This window comes from Pteropus alecto, unplaced genomic scaffold (assembly GCF_000325575.1).
Source record: "Pteropus alecto unplaced genomic scaffold, ASM32557v1 scaffold433, whole genome shotgun sequence".
NCBI lineage: Eukaryota > Metazoa > Chordata > Mammalia > Chiroptera > Pteropodidae > Pteropus > Pteropus alecto.
The window spans coordinates 2,475,437-2,502,491 of NW_006433953.1; the positions used below are offsets into that span (position 1 = coordinate 2,475,437).

At 34.5% G+C, this 27,055-nt stretch overlaps 1 long non-coding RNA gene across 1 annotated transcript in view; it reads left to right on the top strand.

Moving 5' to 3' along the window:
- LOC112477415 overlaps positions 1-27,055 on the top strand; it is a 154,908-nt gene that overhangs the window by 105,682 nt on the left and 22,171 nt on the right. The window contains exon 3 of the long non-coding RNA XR_003045450.1: positions 7,145-7,258. This is a non-coding gene — a long non-coding RNA (uncharacterized LOC112477415). The remainder of the gene's footprint in view (positions 1-7,144; positions 7,259-27,055) is intronic.

Below are 27,055 nucleotides of genomic sequence, written 5' to 3' on the forward strand. Positions count from 1 at the left end.
ACTTTATGTCGGGGGATACCTAGTATCAATGTGAGTTATTCCTGGTGAGGTTAACCTTGGTCATTTGACTGAGGTAGTGTTTGCCAGGTTCCCTGCTGTAAAGTCACTATTTCCCCCTTTCTCTACTATATTCTTTAAAAGAGAGTCACTAAGTCCCAAATCCAGCCCACAAATGAAGGATGCCTCATTAATGTTTTCTTTGTTCAGAAATATGTAAATGAGAAAACAGTGCTTTATATTAAAGCCAGGGAAATTTAAGTTGGCTATAAATAAATGAAGAAGAATCTCTTACAAAACAGAGAAATGAATGTAAAACCCTCATAGTAAGAAAGCAAATGCGTTGATGAGGTGTTATTGAGAACGTCATTTTTAATGACTGCCAACTTCACTTAGATATATGTGATCGTCTATTATGTGCCAGACCTTTTTTGGGACTTTGGAAATAATATGAAGAATTATCTTTGCTCCTAAGGAGATGTGAAAGTTTTTAGCAGAGTCACAAGCATATAGAAAATTGACACACTTGCATACACAAAATTTTAACCTGAAACTGAATATCTGAATATTTGTCTCCATCAGCATGAGCCCATGGCAATATTTAGTAATATTTAGTAATTGTGAAGAAAGTCAGTAAAATAAGAGGGGCATTTTTAACATCTTAATTTGAAAGCACACCGGGGGATTCGAGTGCCTCTCAACATTATGTTTTTGAAAACTGGCTGCTGATTTACAAGGCTTGGACAGGGCTGGTGCTGCAGTTTCTGTGTGGGGTTGGGACCCAGTGACAGAGAACTGATACCTAGCTACCAACTCTCCAACTTTCCAGCTGTAAGACATATGTGCACAGACACACTCATAGCTGCGGTGAATGTCACCGTTGAAAGTGTGGCATTAACGAGTGGATTATTCATAAAAAAAAATCTGTTTTTAAAAGTTCCCAGTCCTTCCCCGCTATGTTTCTGGGCTTGTGCAGGATTCTTGTCTCTGGTATAGACATCCAGTTACCTGAAAATAAGGAATTCAGCAAAATGACTTTTTGAAGACCCTTTTCATTCTCCGATTTTAGAATTTAAAATTCATTTTTTAATCCATTCCCATTATATTTTTTAATTGTGTAACACATTGTGACTGTGAATTAAAAAAAAAGATTAGAAAAAGGTTTCTGGCTTACCAATAATGATTCACTATAAATAGGAGAGATAGACATGTACATAATTAAATGCAATCTAATGTGGAAGAAATTAAGATTTGAGGAGCGATTATGCATTTGGTGGAGGTATAAAAGATAATGACCCTGAAGGATGCCTTTCCAAAAAGAAGTATTTGGGACACCATTGTATAGACCAAATTTCTATGCTACCAGAACTGTCAGTTTTGTACTTAGGTTCTAGGTGGAACCTATAAATAGTTCAATTATTTACTGGTTACTTGGGATAGAACATTTCTTCAGAAGAGAATTATCTGATTCAGTTCAGTCCTGTAATCTGGATTTCTTCCAGAAGTAGAGTTAGATGACATCTTTGCAGACATGCTTATTCTTGCTGCTTTGTTTCCTATTTACCTTTTCCAAGCTGAAAATATATTCAATTAAGTTATGTTACACCATCAAGTCATTGGCAGTTAGGTCTCAGATGGTGTGTAGTTTGTTTTAACAACAAGTATTTGAGGCCAGACCATTATACCAGCACAGACATGCTTCTCATTAGCTCATCTGTTTTAAAGGGAAACACACTGAGCTAACTGAATTTCCACTCACTGAAATTTGCAGCAAGATCAGCCTGAAAATGACCTCAAGGGGACCTTGCCTCAGATTTTATTAAAGTTCATCAACTACATATTATACAGATAAATAAAAATAGAGTACCAATCATAAAAGAATGAGTCATGTTTATTACCTTAAAGAGTAATTGCATGAGACTCAAAAAATGAAGCATCGCTAAAACTTAATAAAGTTGAAGAAAGCTACTTCCTCTGTCAAGTACAGCAAAAATAGATTTTTGGGAGATGCCACATTATATCTATTAGTTGAGCTATTATCATATAAAATTTCGCTGATGATTTTAAGGAAATGAGAATCAAAATCAAATCCAAAATAATGATCATGCTTACAGAACTTTTTATCCTTTGTTCCTAAAAACCAGCTGGCATACATTAATTATCTTGCAGAAAATGCATAAGTACTTATGGACAACGACGTTCAAGTAACAGAAAAAAGAAAAAGAAAAAAAAAAACAAAGAACAAACGTCTTCATGTTTGAGGCAGAATTCTGTCTTCTACTTAAAAAGAATTCACATGTAAAAGTCCTAACCCCCGGTGTCTCAGAATGTAACTGTATTTGGAGATAGCGTCTTTACAGAGCTGATTAAGTTAAAATAAAGTCATTAGTTGAAATAAGCCATATGACTGGCCCTAATCCAATAAGAAGAGGGAATCTGGACACAGAGACATACCTAGGGAAGACATATGAAGACACAGGGAAAAGATAGTCTTCTGCAACACAAGGAACGAAGCCTGCAACATGTCCTTCCTCATAGCTCTCAGAAGAAACCCACCTGTCTGGTATCTTGATCTTGAACTTCTAGCCTACAGAACTGTGAGACAATAAATTTCTGTTGTTTAAACCATCCAATCTGTGCTATTTTGTTACAGCAGACCTAGCAAATGAATACAATAAAAATACCTGAAAATTAGCTGTCCACCTGCCAATCCCTTGCTCCATTTCGAAGACAGGTTTAGGCCCTGCTAATGTTTGTTTGGCCAGAGGAAAGAGAAAAAATAGAAGCCTACATATATCGCTTAAGAAAAATACTAATTAATTGGTCAAATAATTCTCTCATATAGCATGAATGAAAGATTGTTGCATAAAAAGTATTTTTCCCAGTAATTTAAATATTTAACAATCATAAATCAAGTTAAAAGACTGTATAAAAACAAGGGTTTTATCCTTTTGCATTTACATAGTCTCATAATGACAATAATTTAAAACTATGTTTCAGCTATAATTTTAATATAATTGAAAGTAGCCAGAATGTCAGACAAATGAATTTAATTACTCCTGTGTAGATATAGATATTTCGTTGATGAGCTGGCAAAGTTTTAGGTAATAAAATAAAGACACATAATATGTAAATATTATATATGTATTACATCAGATTTATTTTTGTCTTTCAGTGCAACTATTGCTATAATCACGTTTTTTTCCTAGTTTATGTTCTATTTTAATTAATTTTAAAGTGCACGCAATTTGAATGTATCTTCATCACAATATGAAGTGTAATTATTTTCAAAGTCTACATAATTTGACCCTTTTTACCACTATCTATCTACCTCCCTGCTCCCACCTACCCTCTGGTATACACTAGTCTACTGTCCATGTCCATGAGTCTTTGCTTGTTTGTCATGTTTGTTTGTTGTTTTTAGGTTTACATCCCACATATAAGTGATATCATGTGATTTTCAACTTTTACTGTCTGGCTTATTTTGCTTAGCATGATTATCTCGAGGTCCATCAATGTTGTCGCAAATGGCAGTATTTCATCTCTTCTTATAGCTGAGTAATATTCCATTGTATGTATGTACCACAGCTTCTTTATTCAGTCATCTATTATAGGGCACTTTGGTTGCTTCCATGTCCTGGCCACTGTGAATAATGCTGCTATGAACATCGATGTGCAAATATCTTTTGGATATATGTTTTCAAGTCTTTGCGGTAAATAAATACCCAGTTGAGGGATTGCTGGATCATATGGTAGATCAATTCTTAGTTTTTTGAGGGACCTCTATACTGTTTTCCATAGTGGCTATACTAATTTGCAGTCCCACCAGCAGTGTATGAGGGTTCCTTTTTCTCCACATCCTCTCCAACTCTTGTTATTACTTGTCCTGTTGATAACAGCCATTCTAACATGTGTGAGATGGTATCCCATTGTAGTTTTGATTTATATTTCCATAATAGCTAGCAATGTTAATCATCCTTTCATATGTTTGTTGGCCATTTGTATGTCTTCTTTAGAGAAGTGCGTTCAGGTCCTTTGTCCATTTTTTAATTGGCTATTTTTTGTTGTTGTTATTGAGTTGTATGAGTTCTTAGTATTTTTTGGATATTAGGCCTTTATCGGAGGCGTTGCTTGCAAATATATAATCCCATTTGGGTGGTTGTTTCTTTAGATTGTTGACAGTTTCTTATGCTGTGCAGAAACTTTTTAGTTTGATGTAGTCCCGTTCATTTATTTTTGCTTTTACTTCTCTTGCATTTGAGGTCAAATTCATAAAATCATCTTTAAGCCCAAGGTCCATGAGCCTAGTTCCTATGTTTTCTTCTATGTAATTTATTGTTTCAGGTCTTATATTCAGATCCTTAATCCATTTTGAGTTAATTTTGGTGTGTAGTGATAGACAATAGTCTAGTTTCATTCTTTTGCTGGTGGCTTTCTATTTTTCCAGCACCATTTATTGAAGAGACTTTCCTTTCTTCATTGTATGTTTTGGCTACTTTCTTGAAAATTATTTGCCCATATAAACAGGGCTTCACTTCTGGACTCTCAATTCTGTTCCACTGGTCTGTGCATCTGTGTTTCTGCCAAAACCATGCTGTTTTGGTTATTGTCACTTTGTAGTATAATTTGAAGTTGGGCAGAGTGATACCTCCAGCTTTGTTCTTTTTCTCAGGATGGCTTTGGTGATTCGAGGTCTTTTGTGCTTCCATACAAATTTGATGATTTTTTTGTTCTATTTCTTTAAATAGTGCCAATGGGATTGTGATGGGGATTGCATTAAATCTGTATAATGCCTTAGGCAATAAGGTCATTTTAACTTTGTTGATTCTTCCAATTCAAGAACATGGAATATCTTTCCATTCCTTTATGTCTTCTTCAATTTCTTTTAATAGAGTCTTGTAGTTTTCAATATATAGGTCCTTCACCTGTTTTGTTAGGTTTATTCCTAGGTATTTTATTCTTTTTGTTGCAATTGCAAAAGGAATTTTTTTTCCCATTTCCTTTTCTGACAATTCATTATTAGAGTATAAGAAACTTATAGATTTTTGAACATTGATTTTGTATCCTGAAACTTTACTGTATTTGCTTATTATTTCTAGTAATGTTCTTGTGGAGTCTTTAGGGTTTTCTATATAAAGAATCATGTCATCCACAAATAGTGTCAGTCTGGCTTCTTCATTTCCTATTTGGATGCCTTTTATATCTTTCTCTTATCTGATTGCACTCACTAGGACCTCCAAGGTTATGCTGAATAACAGTGCTGATAGTGGACAGCCTTGTCTTGTTCCTGATCTTAGAAGAAAAGTTTTTAGTTTTTTTACCATTAAGTATAATGTTGGCTGAGAGTTTGTCGTATATGGCCTTTATTATGTTAAGGTACTTTCCTTCTACACCTATTTTTTTGAAGTGTTTTGATCACAAATAGATGCTGTATTTTGTTAAAGGCTTTTTCTGCATCTGTTGATATGATCATATGATTCTTATTCTTTATTTTGTTTATGTGGTATATCACATTTATTGATTTGCATATGTTAAACCATCCCTGCACCCCTGGGATGAAGCCCACTTGATCATGGTGTATAATCTTTTTAATACGTTGTTGTAGTCAGTTCGCTAGTATCTTATTAAGGTTTTTTGCATCTGTGTTCATGAGAGATATTGGTCTGTAGTTTTCTTTTTTAAATAAACATATTTTAGCCTGTGTGTTTGTGGTACATGGGCCATATTTTTCTGTTCGTTATATGTGAGGCCCTCTAAAGAGTGAGGAACAGGGTAGGGACCCACCACTCTTGCCCATGTCTGACAGTATTTTGTAGGTTGAATAGTGACCTCCCCCAAAATTCATGTCCACCCAGAACCTCAAAATAGACATTGTTTGGTTGTAGGGTATTTGCAGATATAATTAGTTAAGGATCCTGAAAAGAAATCATCCTAGATTTAGAGTGGGCTCTAAATTTGTGATTGGTGTCCTTTTAAGAGTAGAGAACACAATACACATACACAGGAAGAAGGGATACTTAGGCTACTAGAACCTTGAAGAGGCAAGAAGGGATTCTCCCCTAGAATCTTCAGAAGGAGCATGGCCCTACAGACACCTTGATTTCAGACTTTTAGCCTCCAGAACTGTGAGAGAATAAATTTCTGTTGTTTTCAAGCACTAGTTGTGGTACTGTGCTACCATAGTCCTAGGAAAACAGTATAGGGTGGTACTGGTTTTGATGGATCTCCTCTAGACATTGACTCTTGCCTTTCTATAACCAATATGAATAATCTAAGGAATGTTTTCTCTCAACATACTCTAGTAATTTTTATGTCAATATGATGGGTTCCTATTATGGATTCATTCGACTTAATCAAATCCAACTTTTAATAAAAGAAAAAAGGAAAAGGAAAATAATAATTTCAACAGTGTTGGCAAATGATGGTGTTCATCGCTCAATCAGCATGTATCCCATTCAGAATGAACTTTAGACTTGAAATATGAATCTGTAGCTCTCTATTAGTCTAATTTTCCCATCCTTCTCATAGTATTAGTTTCTTCCTTTCTTTCTCTCTTTCTTGCCTGCCTGCCTGCCATGCATCTAGTCATCCATCATCTATCTATCTATCTATCTATCTATCTATCTATCTATCTATCTATCTATCTGTCTCTAACATCTATCATCTATCTATCTTTCAACAGAACACTCAGCTACACTGTATTTAGTCACTACTATGTAATCCAGAAACAGAATATCATTACTAAGTAGTCCATAAACTGAATATTATGTTCTAGACCCACTCTGTGAACATTCAAACACTCATTTCCAAACTGACTAAAATGGTATAATCCAGAGACCCAGGACATTCTGGACTTTGCCACTGATGTTGGTCAAGTTGATGAACAGTTATTTTCATATTCTCACTGTATTGTGAGAATAAATGAACTAGATAGGTATGGTTTTCAAAAGTTTCTTTCTGTAAACTATTCTTGAGCTATAATGTTTACAGGGAAATATTGTGAGGAAAAAGGAAATACACTCATAAATGGTTGAAAAAGTTGCACCATGTAAAGAAACTTTGTAAAATTGCCTTTTAACATGTAGCCTATATTTTAACTTTCTCTTTTTTCCTTCTTCTTCTTCTTCTTCTTTTTTTTTTTTTTTAGATAGAGGAGAGGGAATGCTCTTTGAAGAAATTTGTATGACAGATGACAGACTGGTGAAGGAGGTAACTGACATGAATTCCAGCTCCTGAGCTCTTCTTTTGCTTCTTCATGGAGGTAAGCACACTTTGAGAAACATAAGTGCCAACAAGATAGAGGAGAAGGGACCTCTTCTTCACATTTGTAGACAGAATCATCAGTATCTTCAGTAGAGACCATTTAAAAAATATATTTTATATGCAAATAGTATGTTATCAATCTCTGAAATGCTGAAATGTAAATAAAATTGAATTTTAACATCATAGAATTTGAAATCCAAACACCCTAAGCTTTAATATGTTCCAAAGCTTACTGGATGCTCGATGTTGGGAAACCTATGAAATATCATGGGATCTCAGTTTCATCATTTATAAAATGGATAAAATAACTGTTGCTCATAGAATGCTCATAATTTCTATAAAGTGACTAGTAAAGGGCCTGATGTACAATAAGCACGGATCAAGTAGAACCTACTATTCTTTACTCTATTTTGTAGAAATTTGTATGTAGATAAACTATATTTATGTATTATATTTTTGTATAAAATACACTATTTTAATTAAAATTTTAAAAATTAGAATTCTAAAAATGAGCACTATTCATCAGTAACAGGTATATTTTTGAAATGTTCCTCTACCTGGAATGATTTCGGTTGGTCGTTGCTGGTGATCGCCGCTTCTGCTTTTGGACAATTTTGTTACATTTAACAATATCTTGGAGACACAAAGGAAAATCTGTCAGTGTTACTCCCTATCACTAGAACTTCCTCTTTTCTCTCTTTCAAATGCCTAAGATGTAAGTCTATGAAAAACATCAAAAAGAGACACTAGTGGGTGCCACTGCAGACTATGACACTCCATACTCTTTTACTTTAAAGCAGTAGATGTGAGTTCATCCACAATAGAGGGCATAATAACATGCTATCTTAGAGTGTCAAAGTAGAGTATTTTTTGCAGTAAGGCCAATTAATATTGTAGGTACTAATCTATTTGGTGTTTATTTTTCATTGAAAATCACCACCACTTGCTATTGTCCCTCCCACGTTGTCCAGGACAGGACAAATTATATAGGCTGCGTTTGGAGCTCAGATAGTTTCATGGTGCTCCCCCTGTAAGGAAAAGCACTGGAGACAACCACAGTGTTTAGAAGGCTTACAGCAAATTATTTTCCACTTAGTAGTCCTTATATTTAGGGTTCAGAAAACCAATTAATACAGTTTACTGGTAAAGAAAAGGAATTAGATTGGATTAGGATACAAATTTAGTGTAATTTTCTCTCTTCTGCTGGTGGCGAGACAGATTGAAAAAAAAAAAAAGCTTAAACTGTAGCTACTGACATACCTACAAGTCACCCACTTATTATATAAATTTTCTGTTTTTTTTTTTTCTGAGTTCTTAATTTAATAATGATTTGGTGAATATTATGAGATGCTTAATACTCTATTGTTTTTAGTCAGAACCCAAATTAGGATCTGTTAATGTTTTTAGGATTTTTGTTTTCTCTTTTAAATTAAGTAGGCCCTATTCTGACAATTGTGTCTGCCAAAGAATTTTAAATGAATTTTTACCTCAATCTCTCCTTTATATTATCATGACTATGTTTCACAAAAAGTAAGAATCACTAAGAATATGAAAAATAAAAGCCAGATCATTTTATCTTTTTTTTTTTTAGAGAACAAGTGACAAAAATAGTCATATTTTTTCACAACACTATTTGAGTGCTGTGAAATGGACTATGACCCATTCTGTATGTGGTGGACCTGAAATTCCAGCAGGTTCATTCCTGACTTCTGTTGCCCCTGAAAACACGTGCAAACAGGTCACAGAGGCAAAGCAGAGAGCAGAAAGCAGGATTAAGAGGACAGCTTTATTACTTGCCATGTCAATACCGTCTCCACTAGTCTAGGTACTCTTTCTCTTTTGTCAGATAATATTTTTTCCTTCAATAATGTGACTTAGCATTTATATAGCTTATACTATGTTATAAAATATTGCAAATTTGCAACTCGTTTCTCTTAAATTATTCACTCATTTCATTTACCCAGAACAACAACAAAAAAATATGCTACAGGGCAACAGGTGCTTAAAATTGCCTTGAGGGGAATATATCCATCAGAATGTCATTATGTTATATGCACTTTATTTATCTATTTATTTATTTATTTATTTATTTATTTATTTATCTTGCCTGGTCCTGAGTAAGCACCTGCAACCTATGGTAATGCTTTTTACAAGCCGTTTCCACATTCTAGGAAGTTTTCATCAAAGCATTGTTTTGTGACTTGACCTCCTTTATATACTTCATATATAGCACACTCTTCAGCTAATATAAAAATAAAGAAATTGAGCTATATAAACTTATTTTCTTGACTCCCTCTCCCACATCTAAACATTTGTTTTAAAATAACATCCTTGTGTCTTGGAGTATCCCCTTCCCTCCTCTTGTCACTTATAACTTTGTGTTTCTCTAGTACCACATTGGCACATCACATATTACACATTTTTCAATGCATCATAATTACAGAAAGACCTGTGCCATATAACTTTATGCATGTTTTCCTTCAGATAAAAATTCAGTGTGCTAACAACTCTGAGAATTTCTCATTTCCTTCATCAAATATAATGTTTTTTTTTTTTTTTGATTTTACACAGAAGGCTGCAGCATAAAGAATGTAAGACTATTCTTAATGAATTATGAAACATTTCTCTATGGTAACTAAAGATCCATATGATTCTTTCCTTTCTTATATAAGTTTTCTTATCTCGCATGTGAACACTTGGAAAAAATGATGCTAAACATATTTAGTATAAGTATGGTCTTTGGCTTTAGTTCTAAGAGCTGACATGAACTACAAAAATTTTTTTTGCAAGAAGCCAATGTAATAAAGAGAATGATGGAGCCAAATATCGTTGAATGCTGGCAATATGGGGCACACCTGTGGGCTGGATGGGTAGATTTTCCTGTGTTTTTCCATTTTATTTTTCAAAGTATATGTACCTGCTTATTCTATTTTATTACTAATTAGGGAATGTTAGTAAGCTAATGTTTGGCAAAGGTGAGTACATGTCCTTCAGTATAGTTTGGCTCTAAACGATTTTCTTATTAGATTCTCAGTGCACAAGGCCATGGAGTAGGCTGCTGAAAAAGTAAAGAAGAAGTGGCCAATAGTCTTAAGAAGCAGTCAAGGAGTATGTCAATCAGGATCTTTTTCAGTGGCTGCTATTAAAAGCCACTGAAATTATCATGAGCAAAAAAAGCTGGGTTATTGGTTCTTATAACCCAAAAGCAGTTTTCCAGTGTATGGAATTGGCCTTAGGGATAATGGAAACATGGAAGCCATCACCTTTGAGAGTTTCTGCTTCTCTGTGTGAGTTGGATTTATTTTTATTGATGCGGATGGATTTTCTCCATGTGTGATAGGAACTCAAGGCTTAGAGTTTTCCAGATCCATAATCTGAGAAGAAAGTAGTTATTTCTCTTCTAGTTCTAGTTAGTAAATTTTCTAGTGCTAGAAGTTTTATAAGCCAGTTACTCACACCTCCTATCTTCCTGAGTTCTAACTGAAAGAGCATATATAATAATAACTTTTAGGACAACTGGGATCAGTGCATAAAGTCAACCAGCCCAAAATAATAGATTGATTGTAGAATAGGTTTACTCCTTCTTCAACTTTAAGTCTTTTTTTATACTTTAAAATTTTTTTTTTCTTAAGTTTATTGAGGTAACATTGGTTAATACAATTATATAATTTTCAGGTGTACATTATAATTTGACATATATATATTCTATTGTGTGATTACTACCCAAACTCCAGTTTCCTTCAGCTACCATATATTTGACCCCCTTTACCCCTTAAAGCTACTTTTTAGGACATGTTTTGTCAGTTTTCTCACCATCCTTTCACTTTCATTTCACTCTAGTTTGTCTATATCCCTCTTAAAATATAATACTCAGAGCATACAGATATGCTCTAACCACTATCAAATAGAGCAAAATTATACACTTCATTGTTCTGAGTATTTTTAAAATAGTAGACCATTTTATAGGTATTCCCATGGAGATAGTCTATTGACTTATATTGAATTCACAGTAAATTACTTATTATAGTTGCTTTGGATCATGGTTATTTGTAAATGTGCCTCCTCCTTCTCCTGATTATAAGTCTTTAGATTTACCCCAAAGCATGTATTACTTATCTCTGTAATCACTTTGCTCTACACAGTGCCTTTTATGTAGCTGGAGCTTAATAAATGTTGCACCTTCAAACTAACATTGCTTGGAGTGGTTTTCTTTAAGTGTATCTCCTTAAAAAGCCACAGCCGAAAATACCATTTTGTCTCTCCATAGTGGCTGTACCAATTTGCAGTCCTACCAGCAGTCTATGAGGGTTCCTTTTTCTCCACATCCTCTCTAATATTTGTTATTACTTGTTCTGTTGATGATAGCTATTCTAACAGGTGTGAGATGGTATTTCATTGTGGTTTTAATTTACATTTCCCTAATAGCTAATGATTCAACTTTTAAGTCTCATAACCACTTTGGCTCTTACAGAATAAACTCAGTCCATATATCTACCAACTTCACAGGGGATTGGAAGTTGTCCTCAGGCATTTCTTAGCTGGCAGAAATGAGGCAAAGGGCAAAACATTTTAGTCAGGCTTATCTCTCTAGAAAGTAGATTCTATGGACCCTAACTTTGCATGGCAGCAAGAAGAAAATGAGACCATTGTGTTTTTTAGAGATTCATAAAACAAGCAACAGGATGAGGCAGAGAGTCTATTACTTGTTTTTAAAAGTCATCATCCCACCACATGGTCCATGGATGTCAAGCTCTAGCCAGTTGTATTAGCCATTCTTCTTAGGGTACAGAGGCTGGTTACAGTGCTCCCTCCAACATTGCTTTCTCATGGGGAGTAGATGTTTTATTCTCCTTTAGAAATCTGAGGAAGTGAGAAACATTTTTCCTTTCCCTTCTACAAGGAAGAACCCTGATTGGTGCATGTCACTTCTCATGCATATACTTTGACCACTCATTGAGATGAGGTGGTGGGAGGAGGAGGTCAGATACTATGATTGACCCAATCTGAGACAAATGTCCACACTAATGGCTTAATGGGTGCCACAGGAATTTTACCAGAAAGAGAGTAGACAGGGGTTATATAGTTCAGATATAACCATCAATATTATTTTGAGCCATACATCCTCTATGGTAAGGAGAAAAGGGTAAAGTCAATTTGAAAATTTTGACCGAAGCATCAAAATATGATTGATTGATATCAGATACCAAAATGAGTGAGAGACAGACCATACACAAAATAATAACTATCGAGAACTGTTTCCATAATTTTTAATCCCCTCAAATGCTTTAAGAATACAAAAGTCTAGAGACAGTAGAAAGGAGAGGAGGATTTGCAAGATTTCTTGGGGGAGAGCTGTTGCCTTGTTGTGAATCTGTATCTCTTGCCCCAAGGTGGGATGGATAAGAACCTTAATGTTTGAGCCCTGAACTTGTGGAGTATTTGTACTGCCAGCTTCCTGGTGAACTGTGTTGGTGTAAGGATAGGTTGAGAGGGAAAGTTGCTGCTATTTTTGGAATTAATGGTGGTCCTCTAAGCTGGCTGTTTAAAAGTACATGAAATCCAGGGAACAGATACCCATCCATGATAAAAATTTTTGTCTAGAGTTTTTCTGTCAGAGGGTTGAAAGACTACAAAAATGAGAGTTTATATAGGATGGGCATTGAAAAACCCAGAAGCTCAGGGAAAATGGGGATATCTTGTTGAAGACCTGCCCCCATATCATCAGAATTATAGCCAGACCAGTGGTAGCCGATAATCCTGTTCACCCATAATTAGTACCTTTCCCTGTAGGAGAATTATAAATTCCTGCCCTGATGAACTCAGGGTGGACAATAGAAGTAATAAGAAGTGTTGTATGTCTCTTACAGGCAACTGTTGTAAGAGCCAGCACTTGTTCCCTGTGTTCTTTTTTCTGCTGCCTTGATCTTAGAAGAATATGTTATGATGCACAACCTTCATTAACCTAAATCTCTGAAGGACTACAGTAAGTAGAGCCTGTTTGCCCACCCATCCTTGAGGGGCATGGTGAGTGAGCAGAAAATAAACTTGGTTGTCTTGAGGCAATGATTTTGAGGGGTCATTTGTTACAGAGATAGGGTGAATTAGCATAATCAATTCTATCCTGACATAAGGGACCTAGTGTGGGAGCCTCCAAAGTGCTTCTTGGAGGATAACCCTGAGACACAGCTTTAAATATCTACCAGTCCCAGAGAGTGAGGTTAGATAAAGCCAAGTAAGAATTCTCCTCTTCTATTTCTTCATCACTCACTCTGCCCCCATCCTGGAATATTTGTCAAGAGAGAGATAGATGATTGGTATTTAATGATGTTAATATCTTGGATTATTATCTGAGACTGGATGGTCTAACAACTGAATTGAGATTGTGTTGGCAATTTAATGTTATCATAGGGCTATTTATTGCCTGCAAGTGACCAGAAAAGATATGACACTGCCAGAGTATTGATCTAGTACTGAGACAAAATCTTTTCCCTATTCACCCCACCACCACTAATTAAAAAAGTAAATTAAACAAATCAAAACAAAATAAAACAACCCCAAACTTCCCTCCACAGAAGAGTTATAGGAGAGTGGGAAACCATAAAAAAATGAGAATATACTTATTTAACGTACCAGCTACATAAATAAAGTATATTTTGAAATGCAAATGAATAGATGACACTTATATCTTGCATTGGTACATAAGAATAAAATCAGACATTAAAATTTAAACATTATTATGGTGGTTTGTTTTTGTTATTGTGTATATCATGTAGTAGAAAGAAGCTGAAATACAGAAATTCGTGGCGAGAAGAGTCAACCCAATTTTAAGTATAATACTGAGAATCTGACACCCTTTTGTAATCTTGTCTGTACTAATATACCTTCTAATTTTGGGCAATTCACTTAATTTTCTATATTCCAGTTTCCTCATCTATGAAATGAGGGTTTCAATTGCCTCCTTAGGTTTTTGTGAGGAATATTTAATTAATACTTTCAAGAGTCTTGAAAATATAAAGTGCTCCATAAATATTAAATAGTACTAGGTACATATGTCCTCTATGAAAATTATAGGATTGTTAAAATTTGGAAAACTTAGATCTAATTCTTAATTCCTCCAAAATGGCAATGACCGTACTCCAAATAGGGAATCCCAGAATATTTTTTAAAAATATACCTTAAAAGATGAAACTTTGGTTTTACACCCAGATAGGTGATTTCTGAGACATTTAGTCAATTCAAAATAAAACCATGCTATGCATATTTATAAGAATATTGATTTAAATTTAAAAGTGCTTACATATTTATTAGTTTAATTGAATCACAGAATTGTAGATTAGGAAGAACTCTTAGCTAACATCTAGTGTAGTTTCATTCTCCCTTTTTTTCCAAATTTATAATCTAAGATCTGAGAGACTCAATAACTTTTTTAGTCATCATACAGTGAATACATCTGATAACTCTCACAAGTCTTCTAAGTTAAGTAAGGAATTTTATTTATTTTCATATTCTAAATAATTTTCCTGATTCAAAATATTTTGGATGTTTTAGAGAAAGGTCTCAATTTTGGATTAAGAAACAGAGATAGGGTGAATTGGCTTGCATGTAGGATTATGGACAGAATTGGCAAGAGGAAGCCTAGGCTCTCAGACTCTTAATTCTGGTGTTCTTTCCACTCCATGTAGCTACAATTAATCCTTTTTGTCATATTAGGCTCCCAAATTATGACTAAACTGCAGTTTAGGTTTGTATCAGATATCTCGGGGCTGGTAGAGTTTGACAGGAAAAACAAATGACTGGCTTTGTCTGACTTGGCACTAGAAGAGTAAGATCCCTCAACTGTTGGGGAATGACTTTCTGTTTTTAATGAGAGAGAGGGGGAGAGGCAGAGAGAGAGAAAGGGAGAGGGAAAATTGGAGTGTAGTAGCCTGATTTAAAGAGTATGGGGTTTGTAGGCAAAGGACTTCGGATGCCTTGAAATAGTGCTTAAAGTTTCTGCCTTCATTCTCTTTGAATCTGTATTTGAGACCTAAATGGAAAGGAATTAAGAGAAACCAACCACAGCAGCGACAATGATAACTAGGTCACAATTTCTCTGTGAAGACAAGAGGACAGTTTCATAGAGGCTAAATCTGTTGTGTAAAGTGTATTTCTTTCTGCTCTCTGAGATGCAGATTACTGGAAAGGAAAGTTGATTGGCCAGAGTGGAAAAGAGAAAAGCATTTTGCTGAGATATGTGAATTACCCAGGTGTAACAGTGATTCGCCGATATTCCACGCTGCACTGGTACTAAGCATGGATTGGCAGGCATCAGACACTATATATCACAGATGGAATCCATAGCAACTGGGAAGTGAGATCATGTGGGGAGATAGGGGATGGGAGTTTGTGGAATCCAATATTGACCACCCCACTTGCTTACTTCCACTTTGATGCAAAGGGAGAGGTCTTGAAGGACTTTAGTTCTAATGATTTAGTTGTTGGAAGGAACCCACAGGTTCACAGTTTCTCAGAGTTCATACAGCCATGGAGTACTGAAAGCCTATTACACCTCTAGGGAAGCTGTTGTAGATAGTATATTGATGCTAAAAATGGTGATAAAAATGATTTTTATTCTCATTTAACAGCAGACATTGAATTTAACCTAAAAATCATTAAAAGAAAAAAAGCCCTAACCATTGCCATAGCATATTGTGAGATAGACTGAAGATGAATTCTGGGGCAGACTGCATCAATTAGTCTTACTCCTTGCTAACCTTTCCAACCGCTATTTTTTTAGTTCTCAAGCCATCCATACCCTCCTGGGTGAGGCCTCTTGAGGTGGATAGTCTATACTTGCAGGTAGTAGACTAGGGTAAGAAATTAATGTTAAAGACTGCAACATAGAAAGTTGAACTAGTTAATATTAAGAATGTACTGCTAGTGATATAGCACAATAGTCCAATCCTGAAGGAAGTAGGTGGTATAGGCTCACTAATTTTATTTGTTCAAGGCACTTCCAAATATTTGAGGTTTTTTTTTCTTCTATAAATGAAAGTCAGAAAGAAAATATTCTCACTTGTAAGTTTACAAGTATGCTTTGTTACTATTGCACTCCCCACTTCTGGCTGCCTCTTTGACCCATTTGTCTTCCAAAAACATGTTTAAGCCCATAATTAGGGTAATAAATGTGAAGAGTAAATATTATTCCATTAAGAAACATTTTTTATTATAACTCTTATGTACCACTGCACTATCTATATACTATGATCATTATTATTAAGTGATCAGTTAGTGATAAATTACTTTAAATTAATTATATTTTTGTTATTTTAATTTTGTAATTTTTTATATCACGTAGATATATTTTCACATATGCATATTAACAGTAATGTATAGACTCAAATTACTTTAAATTAATTATATTTTTGTTAATTTTGTAATTTTTTATATCACGTAGATATATTTTCACATATGCATATTAACAGTAATGTATAGACTCACACAACTGGTACTCTAACTCTAGATATCAATAACTTTGTGCACAGTTTTAAAAATCTCTGTCTTTATCTGCAGAAGCCACATTGCGAAAACAAATATATTCACAGGGGTTCTATAACCCATTAAAGCCCTACAAGACCATCAAAAACTAATGTGTGCTGCAGTAGCCTGGAGGTATTATAGGATTGTTTAAATTAAACTGTTTCTTAGTACTTGGTGGGGAAATAACACAAATCTAAATCAGATGGGTCATTGTGTATTTTAATGAAAAGCTTTTTTTTAATGTAAAAATAATTCTAGGAAAATATCTTGAATACTAATATAATCAACAATGTACAAAGATCCTCCCAAAATCTTATGTTCTATGCTTTGCTCACCAGCCAAAGAACAGGTACCTAACATAGTAGACACTTTATGGCTAATACTATGAGATATGGTTTGACTTGCATTTTTAGCTGAATCCATGCCAATACACAGTGCTTTTAATTGTCTTTTATCCTGCATGCATCTCAGTCGTAAATAATTTCACCACACCTGCATTCAAATACTTCCAGACCTGACCCAATCCAACTTCCTAAGAGACCTCCAAGCTCAAAAATGTGTCTCTTGCCGGCTGCCCCAGTACGTGAAATTTCTATTATTAAACTCATTTCTTTAAGCTGATTTTTTAAAAAGAAAAATGTGAATATATTATTTGGAAACAGTTAAAAATTAACGTATTAAATTCATTAGCAATCTGGGGTTATTCCATGGTGTGGGCATCCCCCACTTATATCCCCCCCAGATTCATGTGACCCTTCCTAAGTAGCAACTCTGCTTCTGGTCTTGCTGCCTCTGACTGCTCAGCGGAGTGGTTGTTACTACACAAAGTGTAAGAGATGTGCACATCTTGACAGGAGGAAGGAGAGCAGGTAGGGAAGTTTTAGACCACAGATACTAGCTTAGAGAAGGCAAGCGCAAGCTGGATACTATAAAGTGAAACCCCCTGTGAACAGCATGACAATGTCAAGTGCCTGAAAAAGAAGATCCAGTGGATTGGGCAGGGAGAGGAATATGCCAAAGACAGACTGACCTACTTTGTAGTTTTGAGCTTTCTTTCAGTAGACACTAGAGATATAACAGTACCAGGTGAAGGAAGGAGACAGGGGATCTAAATTATTTATGGATGTGATAAGACTTGAAGGGTTTAAAGCAGGCAGTAGAGATGAGTGAGGGTAGACTAAAGGAAAGGGTATGAGCACAATAGGGGGTCTTCATATGTTTTAGGGGGAAGCAGTGAATCAGTGGCACAGGTGTGGATTGGATTTAGACACCCTGCTCTCGTGGATAAGTGCATATTTTCTTTTTACACGGCTGGGTTAAATTACTTCCCCTAGGTCATCCAATTAATCACTTCAAGAGCAAAGAATAGAATTCAGCTCTCAAGGTTTTCACTTCACATCTGGAACCAGCAAACTGGGCTTCTCCTTCCTGAAACACCCTCTTCATTTAAAAAAAAAAAAAATCTTGCAAATCAATGAAGTTCTGAGCTCTTTTGCAGAGAATTTGCGAAACCCTCTTACTATTAGCGTGATATAAAGCTAGAGTAGTGTTAATTTGTAAAAACACTATAAATTGCTTTCTGGTTTATCTTTGATTCAAGAATTTAAAATATCAAAATTAGTTTGATTCCTCCCCTCCCCCTTCCGAGGTTTTAAACCATTATTCTGGGGAGCTAAAAAAAAAATGAGTTACAGATCTGAGAAAGCAGTGTGCACAGAGCTTAACTGTTGCATGACTGATTGTGTGATATATTGCTCTTTTCACTAATAACCACAAAGCAGGTAGAGGCATGGCAGACTAATTTGGTTTATATGTCCAGCTGTAAGGCTAGACACTGCATCATTCTTTTCAGAAATCAGTGACTTTAGGCATGTGGAACTCGTAGTCATGACAACAATAAACCAGCTTTGAGTCTGAGTTTCTGCTCAGAAACTGCCTTGTCTCCATTACTTCCTGCTCATGACCTGACTTTTCTTATTCTCTGGGGCTGGGGGCTGGGGATTTATGAAAGATCTATTGAACAGAGCTCCAGTATATGTTTAATGCTTAAAATGTCTGGCTTGAAAGTTTTGCTTGCACAGATGGCTAAAGGCTGGAAGGAGGATAGATCAATCATTATTATAGCTAATGACACGGTTATAAGGGCATACACAAAGGTGAGCTGGTTTGGAAAATGGGAAAAGGCAACGTGAAAGAGTGACTTGGAAGCATTTCTTTGAATAACATAAAAATAGCTATCACAAATAAAATGTTTTAAACACGTGAGGAAATTAAACTGTGATTCTGAGAGGACCTGTCCAGAGAATACAATGAAGAGTAATAAAAAAAAATTAGTACACAAAGTTGTGTGTGTGTTTGTAGGTTTCTAAAATCTGAAGAAACAATTAACAATAAGATGCTCATGGCAAAATCTAAAAGTAGTCATTTTTGTGTCCCGTGTGTTCCGTGGATTTAATAGTGACTACTTTAAGAGACAGCATAGCCCAGTGACATGAGTGTATACCATTGGGTTCAATGGACTCCGCGACATACTAGCTGCAATATTAGAAAGTTGTCTATGCATTCTAGATATTCAGCTTTAAAGAGAAACTTTACACAGTTTGCACTGTTGGATTGGTGAGACATGAAATGGAATAATGAAGGGAAAGGACATATTCAGTGCCTGGGATAGTTAGACACTGAGGTAGCTGTCAGTGTTGATGCTATCAGTATTGTTGCTAGCAGGGTTTGTCCAGTAATCGAAATCTGTCCTTCGTGTGATTAAAATGGTTGAACTGTTCATTGTTACAGAGACATGACCATAGAGATTGAAATACTTTTTTTTTCTTTCTGGAAAAATGTTTTCTGGCTTTGCTATTTTCTCAAAATCATCTAGACTTTAAGGAGAGTGGAGAATTACCGGCTAGAGGAGGGCAGGAAAGGTAGGGTATAAATTGCCAACATAAAAGATGATATGTCTGTAGATGATGGTGCCTTTTTACTGTGCAGGTTTTTCTTTTCACAGGAAGTGAAAAATTCCAGCATCATATATATTTTTTTTCTATTCCTTTAGCACACTGACCTAGTTCTATATGATTACCTGTTTTAAGCTCCTATTTTCTAGCAAGTTGCTACCTCAAGCCAATGGGCAGAGAAATAAGACATAGATCAAATCCTAGAGAAAAGCCAAATGCTTCCTTTCTTTCCTGTGTTCTGAGAAATTGAATGATTTGCTTTCCCCAGAGATCTGCTTCATGATTTCATGATCATGTGGTTTAACTTCTCAGTAAATGAGATGCTGCCTAGAGGCCATGTTAGTCTCTATGACCTTGTAGAGTGTGGATCACCATGTAGAAATCTGACAAAGAACATTCATTTATTCAGTTATGATTTGAGAAACCATGAACCACAAAGTAATTATGTATTTTTCCTTTTTATAAGAGTTTAATGGTGTTGCAAATAATTGAATTTCTCGTTGCGTTGTCCCCAGAGTGACAGTTACAATTTATAGCGATGTAAGATTATTTTCTAAAATACACAATTAGATCACATTTTCAGCTTACAAAGTTTGAGAGGAATACCTTTTTGTATGTTTCTCATTAGCATGAAAGAGTTAATATGTCTCCAGAAAAATCCCTTTCTCTAGTAATATTAATTTTTATATATTTTAGATTGATCAAAACAATGCATCGAGTAGTATGAGAGAAATTAAAACAGCAAATAAGATATTTGGAAGTATAAATATAGATTATATAATTACTTTTGCAGGATAGATGTGATTGAATGAATAAATTTTCTGAACATCTCAAGCATTATTAAAAAATATAATTACATCCTAATAAAGGACTATTACAATAACATTACTATAAAAATTAATGCTTTTTCATAAAAAATGGGTTTGTGTTGATAGTTTTTCACCATCTTTTAATTAGATTCAGATAAAAATGTAGCCAAAGTTTGGAAGGCTTTCCTGTTCTTTCACAAGAGAGCATAATTTCATAACTATTGGCCTGAATGTTTCTAAGCTTTGAAGGGGATTTTGAAAAACACAGGCCATTTTTCTTCTAAGTTAGAATGTTTAGTCTATGCAAAAGATAAATCTTTTGAAGATTCAAAGTCTTTAAACATGCCCAGTGGAAACAATTGTCTTTTTAGGAGTTTCTTCTTAGAATATTTCTGTCTCTGCAATATTGGTATATTTTTTTTATTGCTCATGAATGCTGCTGATAAAGGCGTGTCAAGTAAGGGAATTGAAACAGTGGAAAAATAAATCTATTCCTTAATATGTAACAGAAGGTTGATTCATCAAATGTGGATTAATGTTTATGATGTGCTTAACAGCAGAGAGCTCCAGTCTTTCTGGTAGATATAACGGAATAATAATAACAAAAGGCCAGATTCTTCCCTTTTGAATTCACTGTGGATTTGTCAGGCAGCAGGGCAGAAGCGGAATCCAGAGGTACAAATACACACTTAGTGAAAGTAAACCTTTACTCCAGAGCTTGGATATTTACACATATGTATATACGTATGTATGTATGTGTGTATGTATGTATTTATCTATTTATTTATTTATTTAGTTATTTAGTTATTTATCTATTTATCTATTTATTTATTTATTTTGGTTGACCCCGCGTTTCAAGGACATTGTCAGCTTACAATCTCTATCTATATTTATTTATTTCTTGAGAGACCCAAGTCTTTTTACTAATAAGTACAAGAAATCAATTGATTTGATGCTTAAAATCCAAATTATTCAAGTCAGCAGCCAATTTTTCTAACTTGGGCTGGAACTAAAAACATCATGTTATCTAGTTAGCAAAAAACTTTTTGCAAAGTTAAAGATGCTAATTGCAAATATTTATCATAATTTATTGCCAAGAATCGATATACGATAACTGGGCTGATTTATTTGTAGTTTATATAGATATGTGTTTTGATACCATTTTATGCTCATTCACCTTTTATCAAAGACTGATTATTCACACATTATTATTATTATACTATTATCATGCTCTGAAAACTTTCAAATGATTTTTTTTGCTTTTTGTTAAGTGTTTGTAAAGTGTTATCGCTGTTAAATGTGAAATGGAGTGTTTTTTTTTTTCTTCTCACTGACCTTATTTTTTACATATTCTGATTATTCTTGAACCAGTAGCTTAAGGATAGATGCAAAAGTGATGAGAGTTTGATTTAGCTTTGGCTTTTATTATCAGATACCCACAAGGAAATAAAGCTTTGATCTACTTCCTTGGAAAGTTAATCCCAGTGATTATGTGGAGATGTGTGCAGTGGTAGCTACAGGGATATACATCTTTAATCTTTTGGTGTTGAATACTTAATCCAGTTCAGATTCTTGGCAAGGAGATTTAAAGAAAGAAAGAAATAATTACACTCTTCATGGGCTTTGTTTTCTGGAATGAATATTTGGTAGCTCTGCTTGCTCTTTTACAGTTTAACAAGCATGCTTAGGAAAATAGATTTAGGCTTACTCAGAGTAATGTAAAAATTGATGATTTTTGTGGTCCTCAGTAGGTGAATTTAAAGTGTGTCTATTAAGTATGGGGCAGTTTGAGTGGGGTATTTATTATTCAGCTTATTTATCTCAGCAGAGTAAAGGGTGAATAGAGAATATGTTATTTCCAGTGGAATAATTTAAAAATTATTTTAGAACTTGAACCACTCTTATTAAAAAGTGCTCATCTTTTTTTTTATAAATAAAAACTTTATTTGCCAGGGTAGCCCATAAAATAGCCACTAAATTTAAATATAACAACTTTATTAGAAAATATCCTTAAGCCAAATGCATTTAAAATTGCTACTCCATTTTATTGAGAAAACATAAGTTAGGTTAAAATATGTTTAAACCAATTTTATTAGTCTATTTGTTAAGATCTTATATATTATCTTTCAATTTATATTTCACAGTGTAATTTATAAACTACTCATCAAAAAGGAAAATAGAATATAATGAACATCTCATCAATCTTACATAAACATTTAGTATTCATGATGTTTTAATGTAGTAGACATACAAATTAGTACCTTTTTCAGTTAACATTATTTATGATTCTTCACATTGTTCCATATTATGCATAAATATAATCTTATACCTGTATAATATGCCATCAAGTGTATTACCATCATTTACTCAACTATTCCTCCAGTTATCTTCATTATGAATAATACCAGAACTGATTTGTATTGAAATCTGAAGTGTTGTCAAAATAACGTCATTTTATTACTTGTACTAAATCTTCATTCTTGATTAAAAGAAAATATAAAGTATGTATACCTGTTAGAAATTAATTCTGATATCAGAACAAGGGTAAATAATATTTTGTGTAGATTTCATTCATTTTCAATCTAATAATTCAGCTTTAAATAAATTGATATGTAAAGCAAATATTTAAATGATGAGATTTTTCTCTTATAAGTAATTTTTGGTTATTGATATGTTAGCAGTTTGATAGTAATTCAAATTCAGCCATCTGTATTAAGTTATCACAAACAAAGGTAGCCTTTCTCTTTCATCCCTTCCTTAAGTAGTGTAGCCTTTGTTTTTTTTTTGTAATTGAGGCCTCCAAATTTTCTGACATTTTTTATTATCTTGTCAAAAGTGCATGTTCCAGATTAGGTAAAATTTAACCTTCAGAACTTGTCTTGGTAAAGTATAAAATGGCAACTGGGCAATAGTTGAATAAAAGTGTCTGTGTTATTTGTGGGGAGAGATATTTGATTTTACATTTTATCAAAATGTACTGTTTAGAATTCCTGAAACACTTCCTAAAAATATGTTATGATTCAAACAAAGTTTCACAGAATACCCAAAGGTTTTTTAGAGTGGGCGCACAAAATTTAAGAATATACTTGAGCTTTTTATAGACTCTTCCAAGAGAATTCAACTAAGTGTTTAAATTATACTAGTTTTGTTTTGTGTTTGAAACGAATTGGTAGACTGTTCTGGCACTAGGTATACAAAGGATAAATTCTGTTTGTACCAATTCTACATATTCCTTATCTTACATATCTTTGCTTCCTGTGTTTTACGTATTCTGCTCGATGACAGTTTATAGAGGTGAGTAATCTTGGTACTTTCTCTATTTATTATTCAGGAATTTTTCTAAAACTAGAGAGAGTAAAATCCTCAAGCAGAATCTTTTATTTGGGATAAAACCTTCTCTTCTATTTCCTTTTTGAAGCTAACCTTAAAACTAGATGATACCTGGCTGAAGCAAAATTGTTCCCTCTTTCTCTTGATGCATGCTCTCAGCTGTTGGTGCACAACGTGTGTGAAAAGCATGTGGCACTGGCAGAGGGGAAGAGGGAGCTGGTAGGGAATGAAGTCTTCATGTGAAGAAGAGAAACAAGTTGCCAGGTAAAGGAAGATTAACCTCATTCCTAGACTGTGTGTTTCCTCCACCCAAAAGGAGAAAACAGTTCCTTGAACAGGTGAGTGTCAGTCTTTGCCACTGAACCTTCTGGAGTCACAATTTATAGTGGTTATTTGGATATTTTTCTCCTTGTTGTACGGATATTGCAAAAATCTTTAGTGTACCTACATTTCTAGGTAAACACTACAAGATTTTACATCTGTGTCATTCAACATCAGTGTCTAAAGACCCAGGTGGGTCCTAGAATTGTTTGTCACTGATTCAGGATGAGATAAAGAGACCAGAATGTAAATCAATCAAATTGCTAAGCACACTGTTTCGTTTATCCAATGTTATTTTAAATAGCAAGACTTCCTTGATTATCCCTGGAGTGTTGGTAATAATTAGATCTTTCTTTAGTAGCAATTATTTAGATCTTTCTTTCAGTCTTCGTATTAATGTTAAAGATGCAGAAACATATAAGTATTAATGTAAAAAATGAATGTTTGCTGATATAATTGGATAGTAGCAGGGGAGGAGGAATGGGTCAGAGAACCTGGGCCTTGGTTTAGGTCGTGCCACTTTGCAAAATGACCTGGAATTGTTCTAGATGAAATATTCTGATGAAATGTAACAAATGTAAAAGAACCGAATGCACTAAAGCATTCTTATATCTAGACCCATGTTGTTAGCATATGACAACTGACAATTGATTAAATGAAAGGACAAGTGATAAACATGTTAGTTTTAAATTTTAATTTGGACACCCCCACAACTCTCATCCTTTGACTATTTCCCATCTTTAACACACACTTTGGTGTCAGAAAAAGTCTCCTTCTATGGCCATAGTGTGTATTCATGGCTTATAATAATGTTCAGGAATTCAACCTGCAGGTTAAGAAATATGCTTTAGCCAAAACCCTCATTTATTTCCATGTCACCTTTATAAGGAACCATGGCAACATCCATTTTCTCTTTTGTACAGTCACAAGACCTAGCAACATTTGATCTATAGGAGAATACAGTGAGTTGTCAACTTTTTCTGCACTTTTATATATGATTAAAATTTATTCATTCTACTCATAACAAAAACATTATAAATAAGTATTGCAGGTATTTTAGTGATATGGTCCAATCTCTTTTCTATAAAAAGATCAAACCAAATGCAAAATATGAAAAAATTAAGGAAAGATATTTTCTTAGATATGGGAATGGCATTAAAAGTGAATCGTTTTGGATAAAGCTTATAAAATTACCAAAAAAGTAACATATGTTACTTTTCTCCTAATTAAACACGCATATCATTCAATAAGCTGGTTATCTCACATCATTCCTATTTACAGGGAATGGGGGGATTTTTCTGTGTGTGTGTGTGTGTGTGTGTGTGTGTGTGTGTGTGTGTGTGTGTGTGTTGCTATTATTGTTCTTCTATCCCTTCAAGTAATCTGTCACCATCCTCTGGGTTTGGTGTCTCTCTTTAACGTTTAGTCTCAGATGCTTCCACAATATTATAGTACCTAATAATTTCCTACCTCCTTTTCACCCTCCTCCTCTACATAGAACATCCTATAAGACAAAGTAGACCACACTCCTGAATCACTTCTCTTGCACCACATCCCTTTCCTTTACTCTTATCTTTCCATTTAGAGCCTTTTGTCTAAATTACCCAATTACTCTTTTTTTCAATTCACATTTGAAGTTAATAAGCTGTTATCAGTCACTGCTATATTTGGATAGGATAGGTTCTCAAATAAATATTTGTTGAATTGAATTATTGAAATACAATCTGCCAGGAGGTAGGCCAGTTGCTTCTTTATTTATATCTACCTTTTAACACTTCAATTGGATGTGATTGCTATCTCCTTTAAACTCACATAGCACTCTCTTTGAACCGGTCTTGTGACATTTATCACTTAGTATGTACAAATGCAGGCTTTGTTGTCAGACAGATGGTAGTTCAAACTCTGGCTCCTACCTAACTGTATAATCTTGTACAAGTTGTCGAATCTCTCAAGAACTCAGTTTTTATTTGTTTGTTTGTTTGTTTGGTCAAATGAGGATGATCATGTCTACCCCATTAAGTTTATATGAAGATTACATGGCATAATACTTCACTTTTAGCAAGTGTTTAATTACATTAAGAACTAAGACTAATATAATACATTCCAGGCACTGTTTTAAATTCTTTACATTTATTAATTTATTTGTTCCTCACAATAACGCAATGGAACAAGTGCTATTCTCCCTGTTTTGCAGATGACAAAACTAAGATCAATTATCTTTTTAAGGACACAGAACTGGCAAGATGTAAGAGTCAATATCACCCCAATGTGTTTGGCTTCTGCATTAATCACTTTGCTGTGCAGCCTCTCAGTGCTTGTATGTTGTTCTCTCCTCCTTGTTGTTAAGAATAGTCATAAAACCTGAATTTTACTCCTAGATTATCAGCAGTTGTTCACTCATGATCAAGCCACTTAATTCTCTTTAGGACTTAATCGTGTATTCTTATCTATAAAAAAAGGAATTGTGAGGCAGCCAACCTCTAACTGTCTTCCCAGCATCCTTTTCTTTGGAGAATTGCCCCTCCCCCAACCTATTCTAGAGGGACTCTCAGTCAACAGTGTCCCTACTGCAGGGCCTGCAGAGTTTTCCATGTCCTCAGACAGGATGATTGGTCCAGGTTTGAACATATAAACTAAGCAGGGTTAGAACATTTTTTTGTGTGTAAACTGTACAGAACCAGGAGAAAGCTAGAATTTTTTAATTTTCAAAATATGTAAGCTGAAATAATCATGAAGGCATAAAGCAGCCAGGGATCATCTCTCCCACTGGGTGGAGAGAATCTGTTTAAGATTAAATCCAGCATAAAGAAAGAAGAGCTGTGAAATTGGGTTTGGTGAGAACTAGAGAGAGAGAATATGAAT